A 13258-nucleotide genomic window follows, 5' to 3' on the forward strand; every position below is an offset into this window, starting at 1 on the left:
GTATATGCGTGGAGCCTTCTCGTATAGTGTCTAGTGCTTACACGTGTGGTTTATAGTGCCTCCCCGTATAGTGTATAGTGTCGCAGTGCATTGTGAGTGGTATTTGTGAAAATCTTGCTGCCTCTTTGCCGGAGAGACGCTTGTATTTGAACATTGGCAGGACGTGTGCGCGATACTTCCCCTCGCTTACACGCCCGCAGGCCTACTGGGCCCCAGGTACCCGCCAGCTTACGGGTACTCATCCGCGCATTACGGGCCCACACTATTAGCTTTATTCTAGCGAAATGCCAAATACTCGTTCAGGAGCACTCGAGCAAGAGGAGGAAGAATTGCAGCCAGATGTTTCCAATGAGCAACAGGCCGCATCCTTCCCACCAACCGACATGCTTTCCCTCGTCAAATGGATTGAAGAGACGAGGTTAGCAGAAGACGAACGCAGACGACGAGAAGACCAGGCTAGATTTGAAGCCCTGCTCAAATTGATAAACCCGGAACGGCAACCCGCTCACTCTCCCCCAGAGCACCATGCGGCCTCCGATGACAGCCGTCATCGTCAGCCCCCGCTCCCTCCACCCACTCAAAAGGCCAATGCTCAGACGCCACCTCCGCTTAAACCAGATGCCACCTACCAATTGTTCCGCGAATGGAAGCGACGTTGGCAAGATTACGCTACCATGGTCGACCTGCATAGCTTACCCCATGAGAAGCAGCTCATACAATTACGTATGTGTCTCACCCTTGAAACACAACGTGTCCTAGAGCATACCCTGCAAATACCTCCCTCTACAGACAAGACCGTCGATGAGGTGGTCGCTGCTCTGGAAGTACACATCAAGGGCTTGCGGAACGAGGCAATACGCAGGAGGGGATTGCTTAGCTGCAGGCAGATGGAAGGCGAAACATTTGCAGATTTCTACGTAAGGTTGCGTCGCAGTGCCGAGGAGATCGACATATGCCCTGGTAAATCGCCAATTTGCGAAGAGACTCAGTTGAAGTCGGTGATTATTATGGGCGTTCGGGATGATGAGTTGATTCAGCGACTCATATCCCTGGACGACAAGTGCTCACTGCAGGACATGGTCAATACATGCCGCTCCTATGAAGCAGCCAGGTGTGCTACGTCTGATATTCGTGCCCAACCTGCACAAGTAAGAGCATTGACCCACCACCAAAGAAGGAAGAAGCAGAAAAGTTTCATGAGGCAAACCCCTAAGCAACCGACATCGAAGGCAACGGACCCATGCCAGTGCTGTGCTAGGCACCATGAGCCAGGAGCATGCCCTGCGGCTCAGGCTACCTGCCGCAACTGTGGTCGGCAGGGACACTTTCCTTCCACGATCAAATGTCCCGCTAGTAAGACCCAGTGCCGCCTCTGTTCCCGTATTGGTCACTTCGACACTTATTGCAAGCAGGAGACTCGTCAAAAACACAAGCGAGGTGTTTCAGTCTCTGGCGGTGGACATGTTTCGGAACACCCGCCAACCCCACAGCCGTCCTGCCGTCGAGTGATGTCTCCTAGCCCCAGCCCTGCGGTGCCTCAACACGTCAGCGTCCTTATCACACACGGTGGTAAATCGTCATACTTGCAGATGATCCCAGACACCGGTGCGGATATCACTGTGATAGGACCACAGCACTTGAGAAACCTTTCCATTTCAACAAGGACACTACACGCTTCCCCGCAAACCACCACACTCACAGCCGACGGATCTGAAATGACTCCTGCCCTTGGCACGCTCACGGCTACCCTTACTTTAGGTAAGCGGTCGTGCTCTGCTCAGATCCGAGTACACAAGGACATCCAGACCCCACTCCTCTCCTTCAGCCACTGCAAGGCATTGGCCATTATTCCCAAGGAATTCCCTAAGCCAATATTGGAGGTGAAGCACGTTAAGAAGTGTGTGGAACTCCCATTCTCTGCCTCCACACCACCCTCAGACGTGAAGGAGTACTTCTTAAAGGAGTTTAAGGACGTTCTGGTGGCTAAAGCAGCTCTTCAGTCCACACCACTTAAGCCCATGGTGGGATCACCAATGCGAATCCACCTGAAGGATAATGCTGTGCCTTTTGCAATCCATACACCCCGGCAAATTCCCCTGGCTTTCAGAGACCACGTCAAGGACGAGCTCGAGTCCATGGTCTCTCAAGGGATTATTCGACCGGCTGGCGACGAACCTTCAGAATGGTGCCACCCACTTGTCGCCGTAGCTAAACCAAATGGAGGTGTGAGGATCACGACGGATCTGTCCAAACTTAACGCCCAGGTGGCTCGCCCACCCCATCCGTCGCCCACACCCTTTGATGCTGTACGTAGCGTACCGACCTCAGCTCGTTACTTCACGACCATGGACGCTCTCTGCGGCTACTGGCAGATCGAACTCGCCGAAGAGGATAGACACCTTACCACCTTTATAACTCCACATGGTAGATTCCAATATTGCAGAGGACCAATGGGATTTGCAGCAACAGGCGATGCCTATTGCCTACGAGGTGACATTGCACTGCAAGGTGTCAAGAATTGCGTCAAAGTGGTGGACGACATCCTCCTTTACGATGCCGACTACACCACTCACCTTACCCGCATCCACCAAGTCCTCACCAGATGTCGTGAATTTGGCATCACCATTAATAAGGAAAAATTTGAGGTCGCCGCGCCTAAGGTGGATTTCTGCGGATTCACATTGTCAGTGGCAGGTATCGCTGCTGACCAAGACAAAGTGATTGCTATCAGGGACTTTCCAACTCCTGCAAATTTAACAGACCTTAGGTCCTTTATGGGTCTCGTTAACCAGTTGGCTGAATTCACCCCGGAGATATCCGCAGCTGCCCAACCTCTCCGGCCCCTGATGAGCCCTAAGAGACAATTTCTCTGGACACCGGATCATGACGAGGCATTCCGACGGGTGAAAGCCGCCCTCATCGACCCCCCAATTCTCGCCTCATTCGATCCAACCCTGCCAACTATCCTCCAGACGGATGCATCTCGGCTTAACGGCATTGGTTTTGCATTACTACAGGACCACGGCAGCGGACGCCTACGCCTAATCCAATGCGGTTCCCGTTTCTTGACGGAGGCGGAGACTAGATATGCCACCATCGAGTTAGAATTACTCGCCGCCGTCTGGGCGATGTTCAAATGCAAATATTACTTGATGGGACTTCAGAATTTTACGTTGATGACCGACCATCGCCCCCTGGTTCCCATCCTGAACAGCTACACTTTGGACGCAGTGGAGAACCCACGTCTCCAGCGCCTGAAGGAGAAGGTCTCCCCATACATCTTCACAGCAGTATGGCGTGCCGGAAAGGATCTTCGCATCCCGGACGCCCTATCCCGTGCCCCAGTGAGCTACCCAGCGCCGGAAGACCACACACTCTGCACCGACTCCTTTGCATCTCTACATACGATAGCCACGGTGAGAGCTGTGACAGAGTCCCACGGAGATGAAGATAGGACTCTGGAGGAGTTACGTGACTCAGCTAGGACCGACCCAGACTACGTCCAATTGCATCGCTGTGTGACGTCCGGATTCCCCTCGGACCGCTATGCCCTTCCTAGGCCCTTGCTCCCATACTGGAAAATTCGGGATAACCGCCAAGCCGATGGTGACCTCGTCCTCTACGGCATGAGAATTGTGGTTCCTAACGCCCTTCGCCGCCGCATCCTGGCCCGTCTTCATGATAGCCACAGGGGCGTGGAGGCGACAAAACGCCGGGCAGGTCAAACCGTCTTCTGGCCAGGCATCAATTCGGACATTGCAAACACGGTCCAGTCGTGTGAACCCTGCCAGTATCTCCAACCTAGCCAGCAGAAGGAACCCATACTCAGCGACGACCACCCAACAAGGCCCTTTGAGTCGGTCTCAGCGGACTTCTTCTCCGTTGCAGGCAAGTCATTCCTTGTCATCGCTGACAGACTCTCCGGCTGGCCTGTGGTCGTCCCTTGCAAAGGCGATACGACGTCGTCCAACACCATCCGCATGTTCTGCAACTACTTCCGGGAAGTTGGTGTCCCCCTCCGCTTGCGAACAGACGGAGGCCCCCAGTTCACAAGCCAGGAGTTCAGGAGCTTTGCAGCACGATGGGGTGTGCGACACATTGTCACATCACCTCACTACCCGCAATCCAATGGCCATGCCGAGGCCGCCGTGAAGGCCATCAAGCACCTCATCCTCAAGGTGGCCCCTTCAGGCAACATAGATTGCGAGGAATTCGATCGAGGCCTCCTGGAACTGCGGAACACTCCCAACTTCACTGGTCGTTCCCCAGCTCAGGTGTTATATGGCCACCCCCTCCGCTCCTGCGTTCCGGCCCACCCAGATGCTTTCTCCACGGAGTGGCAAACCAAAGCGGAGGAATGCGACCGCCGCGCAGCAACCCAGGCCAAGGATGCTGCAGCTCGGTATGACAGCCATGCACGTGAACTCTCCAGGCTGTATATCGGCCAGCATGTTCGGCTCCAGGACCCGAAGACCCACCGCTGGGACAAGGTCGGCATTGTCATGCGCGTTGGCAAAGCCAGGACCTATGAAATACGCACCACAAGTGGCCGTGTGTTGCAGCGTAACCGCCACTTCTTGCGACCTGTCACCTGCACCCCTTCCCATCCACACGAGGCCCATAGCGAGGACCCGCCTGCTGATTTGCGTCGCTCCAAGAGACTCCAGCGCAGATTGTCCGCCCGTGACTAAAGTCTGCGGGCGCGAAAGGGGGAAGGGAGGTGTGGGTTATTGATATCCCCGTCTGGCGACATGTGGCATCTCGCATGCCCGGGGTAGGCATGCATAGGTGCTTAGCAACAGTGCTTGAGTGAGAGACTAGAGGGGACGCGGAGTCACTCTTGGGCGCTAGCTTCGACTCTGTTATTATATTGTATCTTCTTGTAACTGTGTTAGTGTTTAAGGCTGAATGTACTTAAGAACCCACAGTGTGTATTATTAGCCCTCGACCAACACACACACCTCGACCAACACACACAAATTCCTCCTTTGATTCTGCTACAAGCGTAGTTTCATCAAACAACTGCTTATCTCCCCCTTTTCTCCATTTCATTAACCATCTCCAATCCCCTGCCCATTATTTATGCACTTACTTCTTGGAACATGTATATCCTTATCTCTTCCTACTATACTCCTAGTTACCACTATATTGTCCATTAACGTTCTATCTACCACCCTTCCATCCACCACCCTCTCCCATGTGTATTTATGCATGACTTCCTTCCTAAACACTGATTTTGCTTTAATGAGCTTTCTCTCTCTAGACCACTTTTCTCCATTTCATTAACCATCTCCAATCCCCTGCCCATTATTTATGCACTTACTTCTTGGAACATGTACATCCTTATCTCTTCCTACTATACTCCTAGTTACCACTATATTGTCCATTAACGTTCTATCCACCACCCTTCCATCCACCACCCTCTCCCATGTGTATTTATGCATGACTTCCTTCCTAAACACTGATTTTGTTTTAATGAGCTCTCTCTAGACACGTCTCTACCATCAGCTCACCATTACAATTTTTTCCTAGAACTCCACAATTACCAACCACTCCGTCTATTGTTTCATTTCCCACCCTAGCATTAAAGTCTCACAATATCACTATACTGACATTGCTCTCTAATCCCTCTATGCACTCATTTAAATCTATAGAAAAGACTCCCCTCCCTTCACAATCTTCTTACGATCTTGAATATACCTTCCTTTCCACCACACGCTTACCTCTCTCTTCACATTCACGTATAGCCACCTCTTCTCTCTCTCGTCCTCTCTTCATTCCTGAGATCCTCTCAACTTCACTTCCAAATTTAAACTCGCCCCTCCCTTTCAACTTGGTTTCACTCAATGCCAACACATTCATTTATCTCCTCACAAACATACTGTATATGTCTTCTCTTTTACTCTCATCTGTACCACATGCACACACATTGAAATACCAAAACCTTGTGGTACTGATTGTAAAGCTCCTCCCAGACCCTCCTAAGACTTTCCTTTTATTATTATTATTATTATTATTATTATTATTATTATTATTATTATTATTATTATTATTATTATTATTATTATTATTATTATTATTATTATTATTATTATTATTATTATTATTATTATTATTATTATTATTATTATTATTATATATATATACATATGTACATATACTGTATATGTATATATATATATATATGTATATATATATATATATATATATATATATTTTTTTTTTTTTTTTTTTTTTTTTTTTTTTAGTACTCAGTTGTGTGGTTCTCGCCAGGTCATAGGAATTCCGAGAAATAAGACCTTACGTTTCCCTTTCGTTTAGTCACACAGCATTTATTCGCAGCTATGACACAGTATGTGGGGCCCATTTCTTGCCTTGATCACTAAGAGTAAGTCCGAAGTACGCTTTATAGGCTCGTCTCACAAACGATTTTATATTGCGCCTATGACGATTAAGGGTGAAGTATTCACAAATATAGCAGAAAGGATCAGGTTTGTTCTCATATTGATGTCACCTTGTATTCATGATGGACGTTTGTGCCAGGTACTTGAATTTTTTCCATCTTGAGGGGAGGGTTGCCCAACAGTCACTGCAAGTCGTCGCAGTTGTCCTGTGCTGCTGCAATGGCGGCGTAGTCGATGACAGGAGACTGCGGAGAGACGGAATTAATGTTCCTGGAGAGGACGTCAGCTGGTGAGTTCTCAGTACCTTGGACGTAACGAATATCTGTGGAGAAATGAGAAATGTACTGTAAATGGCGGAGCTGGGTAGGTGTATAGCTGGCTTTGATAGCGTGGAAGGTGGTGGTGAGGGGTTTGTGGTCTGAAAACTATGAACTGTCGACCTTTAAGGAAATACCTGAATCGTTGGACTGCCCTGTAGACAGCAAGCAACTCCCTGTCGAAAGCACTGTAGTTCTTCTCAGCCTTGCTTAGTTTCTTGGAAAAGAAGGCGAGTGGCTTCCAAGCACTGTTGACGTATTGTTGCAAGACGGCGCCGATTCCGTTATTGGAGGCGTCAGTGACGATGGATGTGAGGGCCTCCGGGGCAGGGAAATTGAGGGTGACGACGGTGTCCAGCGCAGTCTTCCCAGAAGCGAAAGCTTCGTCGGCTTTAGGACACCAAGCGAGCTTTATGAACTGACCACGCTTGCAAGGCCTAATGAGAGAATACAAAGGTTGTAACATGAGGGAACATTTACAGATGAGGCGATTGTAAAAAATTATCATACTGTCACAATTTTGGGTTGTGACACATCACCATTTTATTTCCATTTTCCGACGGTTTTCAAACCGTAGTCACCAAATACTTTCGTTCAAGGGCCTAGTCGATATAGTAGGCTTCATATTTTTGTCTCTTCGCCTCCTATCAGTTGTCGTTTCCTCTACTTTGTGGAATTACCGAAATGCTTAAGGCCTTTAGCGGCTGCTTCATGTTGTTTTCCTCCCCATTATCCTTATTGACTGTTGCGCCAATTTAGCCGTCAGTTGTAGTGCCTTAACGAGTTTAAGAATCTCCTATTCATAGGAATTTTCCCTCCCTTTTGTTCACAGTGACTGTCTATGTCGAGATCCAGATATTTCACGAATGTTTCAATGATTAAGCTTGGAATATAACAACCTCGCAGTTTTATTGTTTCGCCATGTTGTAGTTGTAGCTTGCTACCTTATGTTTAAGATTAGTATTTCACAACGGTTCAAACTTGCTACCTTATGTTTAAGATTAGTATTTCACAACGATTCAACCCCCCCCCCTCAACCCTACGCACTTGCCACTTCTCGTATAGATTTGATAATTAGGCTGGTTGATTAGGTTAGTTAGGATTATATAATCCTCTCTCGTGGCTAGTGATTGTCTCAACAGGACTATTAGAAACGATTCAACTCCTGCATACACATTACACTCCATATCCTTCGGAAGTAGTGACTTGAAATTAAGAAACTTTGACAACATTGTAGGTCTTGTGTTTAATGTTAAATCACTGGCATTCTAGTTCTTGTGTTTAATGCCAAATTACTTACATTCTAGTTGTGTGTTTAATGTCAAATTATTTGCATTCAAGTTGTGCGTTTATCTTAGAATTAATGATATTAAGATATGTGTATCATGTTTTATTTGATTAGCCAAGATTGGTGATTTACTTCATGAGTTGACAATGTACCCTTTTTCAAATCCTGAAATATAGACACACCGTTCAGAAGGGAACGAGCGTGGTCCCGGTCGGTGACTCAAATCTCCTGGACCTTGGCTCCCACTGTAACTATCCCCCTTCACCCATTCCTCCAGGCATGAGGATTTTCACCACCCCAAATCCACAACCTCTCCTTTTCACTGTCCAGGGATTTTGGGAAACACACCTAAGAACTGCTTGAGTTGTCTCTGGTTGGAGGGCTTCGGGAACTTGGCGGATGGCATCACACTTGGTACTCAGAGGTGAAACACCAGTGGAGGAAACAGTGTCTCCAAGGAAATCTACGGATGCTAACTCAAATTTCGATTTGGCGGCGTTGATTTGGATTCCGTAGTCTCTTAGGCGGGTGAGGACTTCTTCGAGGTGACGGCGATGGGTGGCTTCATCAGGTCTGGCGATGAGGAGGTCATCTATGCAGGTGAAACAGAAGAGTAAGTCACATAGAATTTCGTCGATGAAGCGCTGGAATGTCTGTGCTGCATTCTTCGGGCCGAAGGGCATCCGGACGTACTCTTAGAGGCCAAATGGGGTGGTAATGGCCGTCTTCGGGATGTCATTGGGGTGGACAGGGATCTGATGGGAGGCTTGAACAAGATCCACCGTAGAAAAGATGGTACAGCCGAAGATCTGGGAGCCAAATTCTTGGGTGTTGGGGATGAGGTATTGATCGAAGACAGTATGGGAGTTCAGTGCACGGTAGTCACCGCACGGTCGCAAATCACCGCTCTTTTTAGGTATGACGTGAAGCGCTGAAGACCAGTTGCTGTTGCTGGGCCGAATGATCCCTTGGCGCATAAGGGACTCGAACTAGGTCTTGATGATGCTTTGTCGTCGGGTGCGAGATGTCGTGGCTTGGCGTGGGTTGGGCGGCCAAAAGTGACTATGCGATGTTCGACGTGGTGACGTATCGGCGGCGTGCATGGATGTGGCTGAGTGAGTGAGGGAAACTGTTGCAGTAGGGAAGCAAAAGGGGTGTCTTGACTGGTGACAGAGATGCTGGTGCTAAAGCCAGGTCGAGTGTGACCGTAGGACAAGAGGCGCGTTGAGACATCGTAGAGGCGACGGCGCTGTATATCTACTAGAAGGCCGTGGTGGTTGAGGAAATCTGCTCCGAGGATTAGTTAAGATACGTCGGCGACATAGAACGTCCACTTGAAGGCATGACGGAGGTTGAGGGAGAAGGTTAGGGTAGATTTCCTGAAGACGCCGATCTTCGTCTTGTTGGCTGCGTAGAGGGAAGAGAGTGGTGGTAACGTCCTTGAACTGGCTACAGCAGGAAGTATGCTTACTGCAGCACCGGTGTCAACAAGAAATAGGTGGCGCGTCAGAGGGTCTCTGATGTAGAGGAGTTGTGAGGAGGAGGGGCGAACATTATGCACCTCACGTTCGCCATTGGAGTTGAAAGTGGGGGAATGGGTGAAGGCGCAGGGTTGGTTACACTTGCGTGCCTTTGAACCGAACTGGGTATGGTAGTAACATAATACTGGGGGCGATCCGTGCTCTTGGATCTTGGTCTGGATCCGTAACGTTACCTGCGGGAGAAATTACGGCGGTCTGCTGCTTGAACTTGTTCCTTGAGCTCGCTAACTTGCAGTGTGAGTTGAGTCACCATGTCGACGAGGAGCTCGTGGTCTGTCTTGACGTGGGAAACGGAGAGCAAAGAAACAGTTGCGATGAGCTCGTCTGCGAGTGTAGCGAGTTTCTCCACGGGAAGTTGGTCCTCACAGTGAAGAAGCTACGCTGGATAGTGCCGAGTAGACGCTGGTAGAACAGCTGGAGAAAAAGGGTCTTATCGAACGTGTCGTACTTGTGTGCCAGGAGATTCCTCATGCGGCGTAGTAGATCTGATTATCTCTCGTTGCCTAGTTCTTCCTTAGAGAGAAGATCTTGAAGGCGTGTAGCGACGGATGACTGGAATCTGGCAAGGATAGCGTCCTTTACGTCTTCGTACGGAGTGTCGGATATTAACGTTGTAGAAATAGCGTCAGATACACGAGAAAGGACGTCCGAAGGAAGAAGGGAGCAGGCGTCGCTGAATTTTGCGGGGCTAGTAGAGATGCGCGAGGACTTGAAATTACACTTTAGAATGTTGAACCTCATAGTCTGGTCGTGACTGAGGAAAGGTGGTGCACGAAAGGTATAGACGGCAGATAGGATTGCAGGTTGCTAGGGTGGGTGGTTCTTCCATAGAAATCACGTCCGCTGAGGTAGGAACAGACTGGTCCATGATGGTTAGGGCGTCGGTTCTGCGGCGACGACTGGGGTGGTCCACGTCTACTGCAGCAGCGGCTGGAGCTGGGGGCTGGGAGTCCACTCTGGCGGGGGCGACAGGCGAAGGCTGGGGTTGGCGGTGCTGGGACTCCACCCCAGCAGAGGTGGCAGGCGGAGGCTGGGGCAGGAGCGGTCCACGGCGTCTGCGGCGGTGGCGCCAGGGTAGGGGCGGTCCACGGCGACTGCGGCAGTGGTGTCTACTGGGATGTAGTCCACTCCAGGTGGCAGGCGGCGGCTGGCAGTCCACTCCAGAAGGCGGCGGCTGGCAGACTACTCCAGAAGGCGGAGCAGGCGGCGGTGACGGATGCTGGGCTGTGGTCCACTTTAAGGGTCACCAATTGATGTGGATCGTTACGATATCATGGTAAATGGATACGCCCTAAGAGAAGGATTAATAAAAGTTCAAATCTCTTCAGAACTTATTATTGGATTGCCCGTCCACCATCACATAAATCATACATACTGAATATATTAATGTATTGTACAGAGCATGCAAATGATTTAACATATAGATACATTTTACGATATAATGGCCATTTTCGTATGTGACACAATATTTACAATATACATTATTGATTACAATTGACATATATAATAGATTTGACAAAGATTACAAATTTTATTACACTCTAAATATATTTGCGTTAAGGGGACACTGCAGAAGTGGCGTATTCCCACACGTGATTGTGCAGACTGCACTGAAGGGGGCAGAAACATGGAACATAAGAGAGGAAGAGAGGAGTTTGAATGTGTTTGAGATGAAATGCCTGAGAAGTATGATAGGGGTTACTAGGCTAGATAGAGTGAGAAATGAAGTGGTGAAGAAGAGAACAGGGGTGGAATGGGAGTTGGGAAATAGGGTTGATAAAAGAGTATTGGGATAGTTTGGACACATGGAAAGAATGAGTGAGGAAAGATTAGTAAAAAAGGTGTGGAAGACAGAGGTGGATGGAGTGAACATGAGGGAGGGTCCTAGGATGAGATGGATTTATGAGGTAAAAAGGGCATTGGGAAAGAGAGAACTGTTTGTTGAGGAAGGACGGGAGGGGACAGAAGATAGGGATGAATGGAGAAGGGTTGTGTATGGATGATTCTGTTATGCACGAGGGGTAGTGGGTGGGGGATGGGGGTGAGGGAGTATGTATGAAAAATAAATTAACGCAGCCCGAGGGGATTTCTCCCCGTCTTATTTTCTGCACGAGGGGACGGAAAGGGGAATTACCGAATTAAAGAAGCGGCCTTGCTGTGGATGTGCTGTGTCTTGCGACACTGCTTCTGACCCAGGGCAGTGGATAAGATGCAGGGATGACCCGTCATCCAAGAGGTGCCAAGATAAGAAGGAGGGAAGAGGGTAGAGGGGAGTGGAGTATGTAGGAGATGGAATGGGGGGGAATGGTTTCTAAGCTATTTTCTTTTGGCTATCTCCCGTGTGAAGAGGAAAAAGTCTTTGGTATATGTATGTATTTATATATATATATATATATATATATATATATATATATATATATATATTTTATATATATATATATATATTTATATGTATATATATTTCTATCTATATATATATATCTAATATATATATAGAGTTTATATATATATATATATATATATATATATATAATCACTAAGAACCCACACTCGGAATAAAAGGACACTTTAGAAGAAAGTGCAACTTTTCTTTCCTGAAGAGGGCTCTAGCTATTACCCGAAATATAGAAGTTACACTTTCTTCTAAAGTTTCGTATATATGTATGTATACCATGATATAATGCATTTCACCATCCTGATACCTAAACATACTACAATTAAACCAAATAGAGAAATAGATGGAAACACATGGAGTATCCTTCCACCAAATTTTTCATCACAATGTTCTTCCTTTCTAACTTTAAATACAACAATTAGTCCATGGATATATCCTTGAGTATATTATCCACTCCCCTAGTGTAAAAGAAAAAAATTCACCCTTCTCACTCCCTAGATATAGGCTTGAAGAGAGTAACAACTTTAACCTGAAAGCCCCAAACAGGCGCAAGTGATAGAAAAAGCCTGCAGGACCTGCAATAACTTAGTCTGTTTAAACATAGCGGTCTGTCCAAATCCATTCAAAATGTTCAATGAATATGTAAGCCCTATTTGAAGATGTTAATAATTTTTTTCGTTTTATATCTTTCGATTTTACTGCACCCACTTTCGCACATTCGGTATCAATTCATCTCCATGAATACGAAAATTTAGTTTCAATCCAGGCCAACTGCCTGTGACTATCCTACCATCTATCCAAACTGTCCTATTACATGAGCAAAGTTGAAGACTGGCTTTAACAACCGCCTCCTGGTTCAACTTTATTTCTTGAACAAGGTGAGGTACTCTGTAAAGCTTATTTTATTACGTCTATTCCTAAGTAATTTTTATTAATCTGATGAGTGGCACAGAGCCGAAAGTATGTATTTTTATCACATATGAGTATTTTTTTATCAACGCAAAGTGGTTATATTCAACTTATATACGATTTTGTAGTTCGGCCATTATCTTTCAACTGGTGTAAATGAAAACAAATCCTGTAATGTATGTCATCTGAATGAAGAGGATAGTTGAGTTTATATTTCTTTAGTCTGCAGCCTTCAGTACTGTGGGCGTTACAAGGAAAAGAAACGCGTATAGTTGGTCTATAATCACATGGAAAGTATTACAATGATAATGATAACAACTCAATATAGCAAACAAACAAACAAATCAATAAAATAAACAACTGATAGACATTAAAGCATATTGATATTGTGTTTATCCAAAGGA

The sequence above is a fragment of the Oratosquilla oratoria genome, unplaced genomic scaffold (genome assembly GCF_046742065.1).
Source record: "Oratosquilla oratoria isolate Oo_2021 unplaced genomic scaffold, ASM4674206v1 SCAFFOLD75, whole genome shotgun sequence".
Classification (NCBI taxonomy): domain Eukaryota; kingdom Metazoa; phylum Arthropoda; class Malacostraca; order Stomatopoda; family Squillidae; genus Oratosquilla; species Oratosquilla oratoria.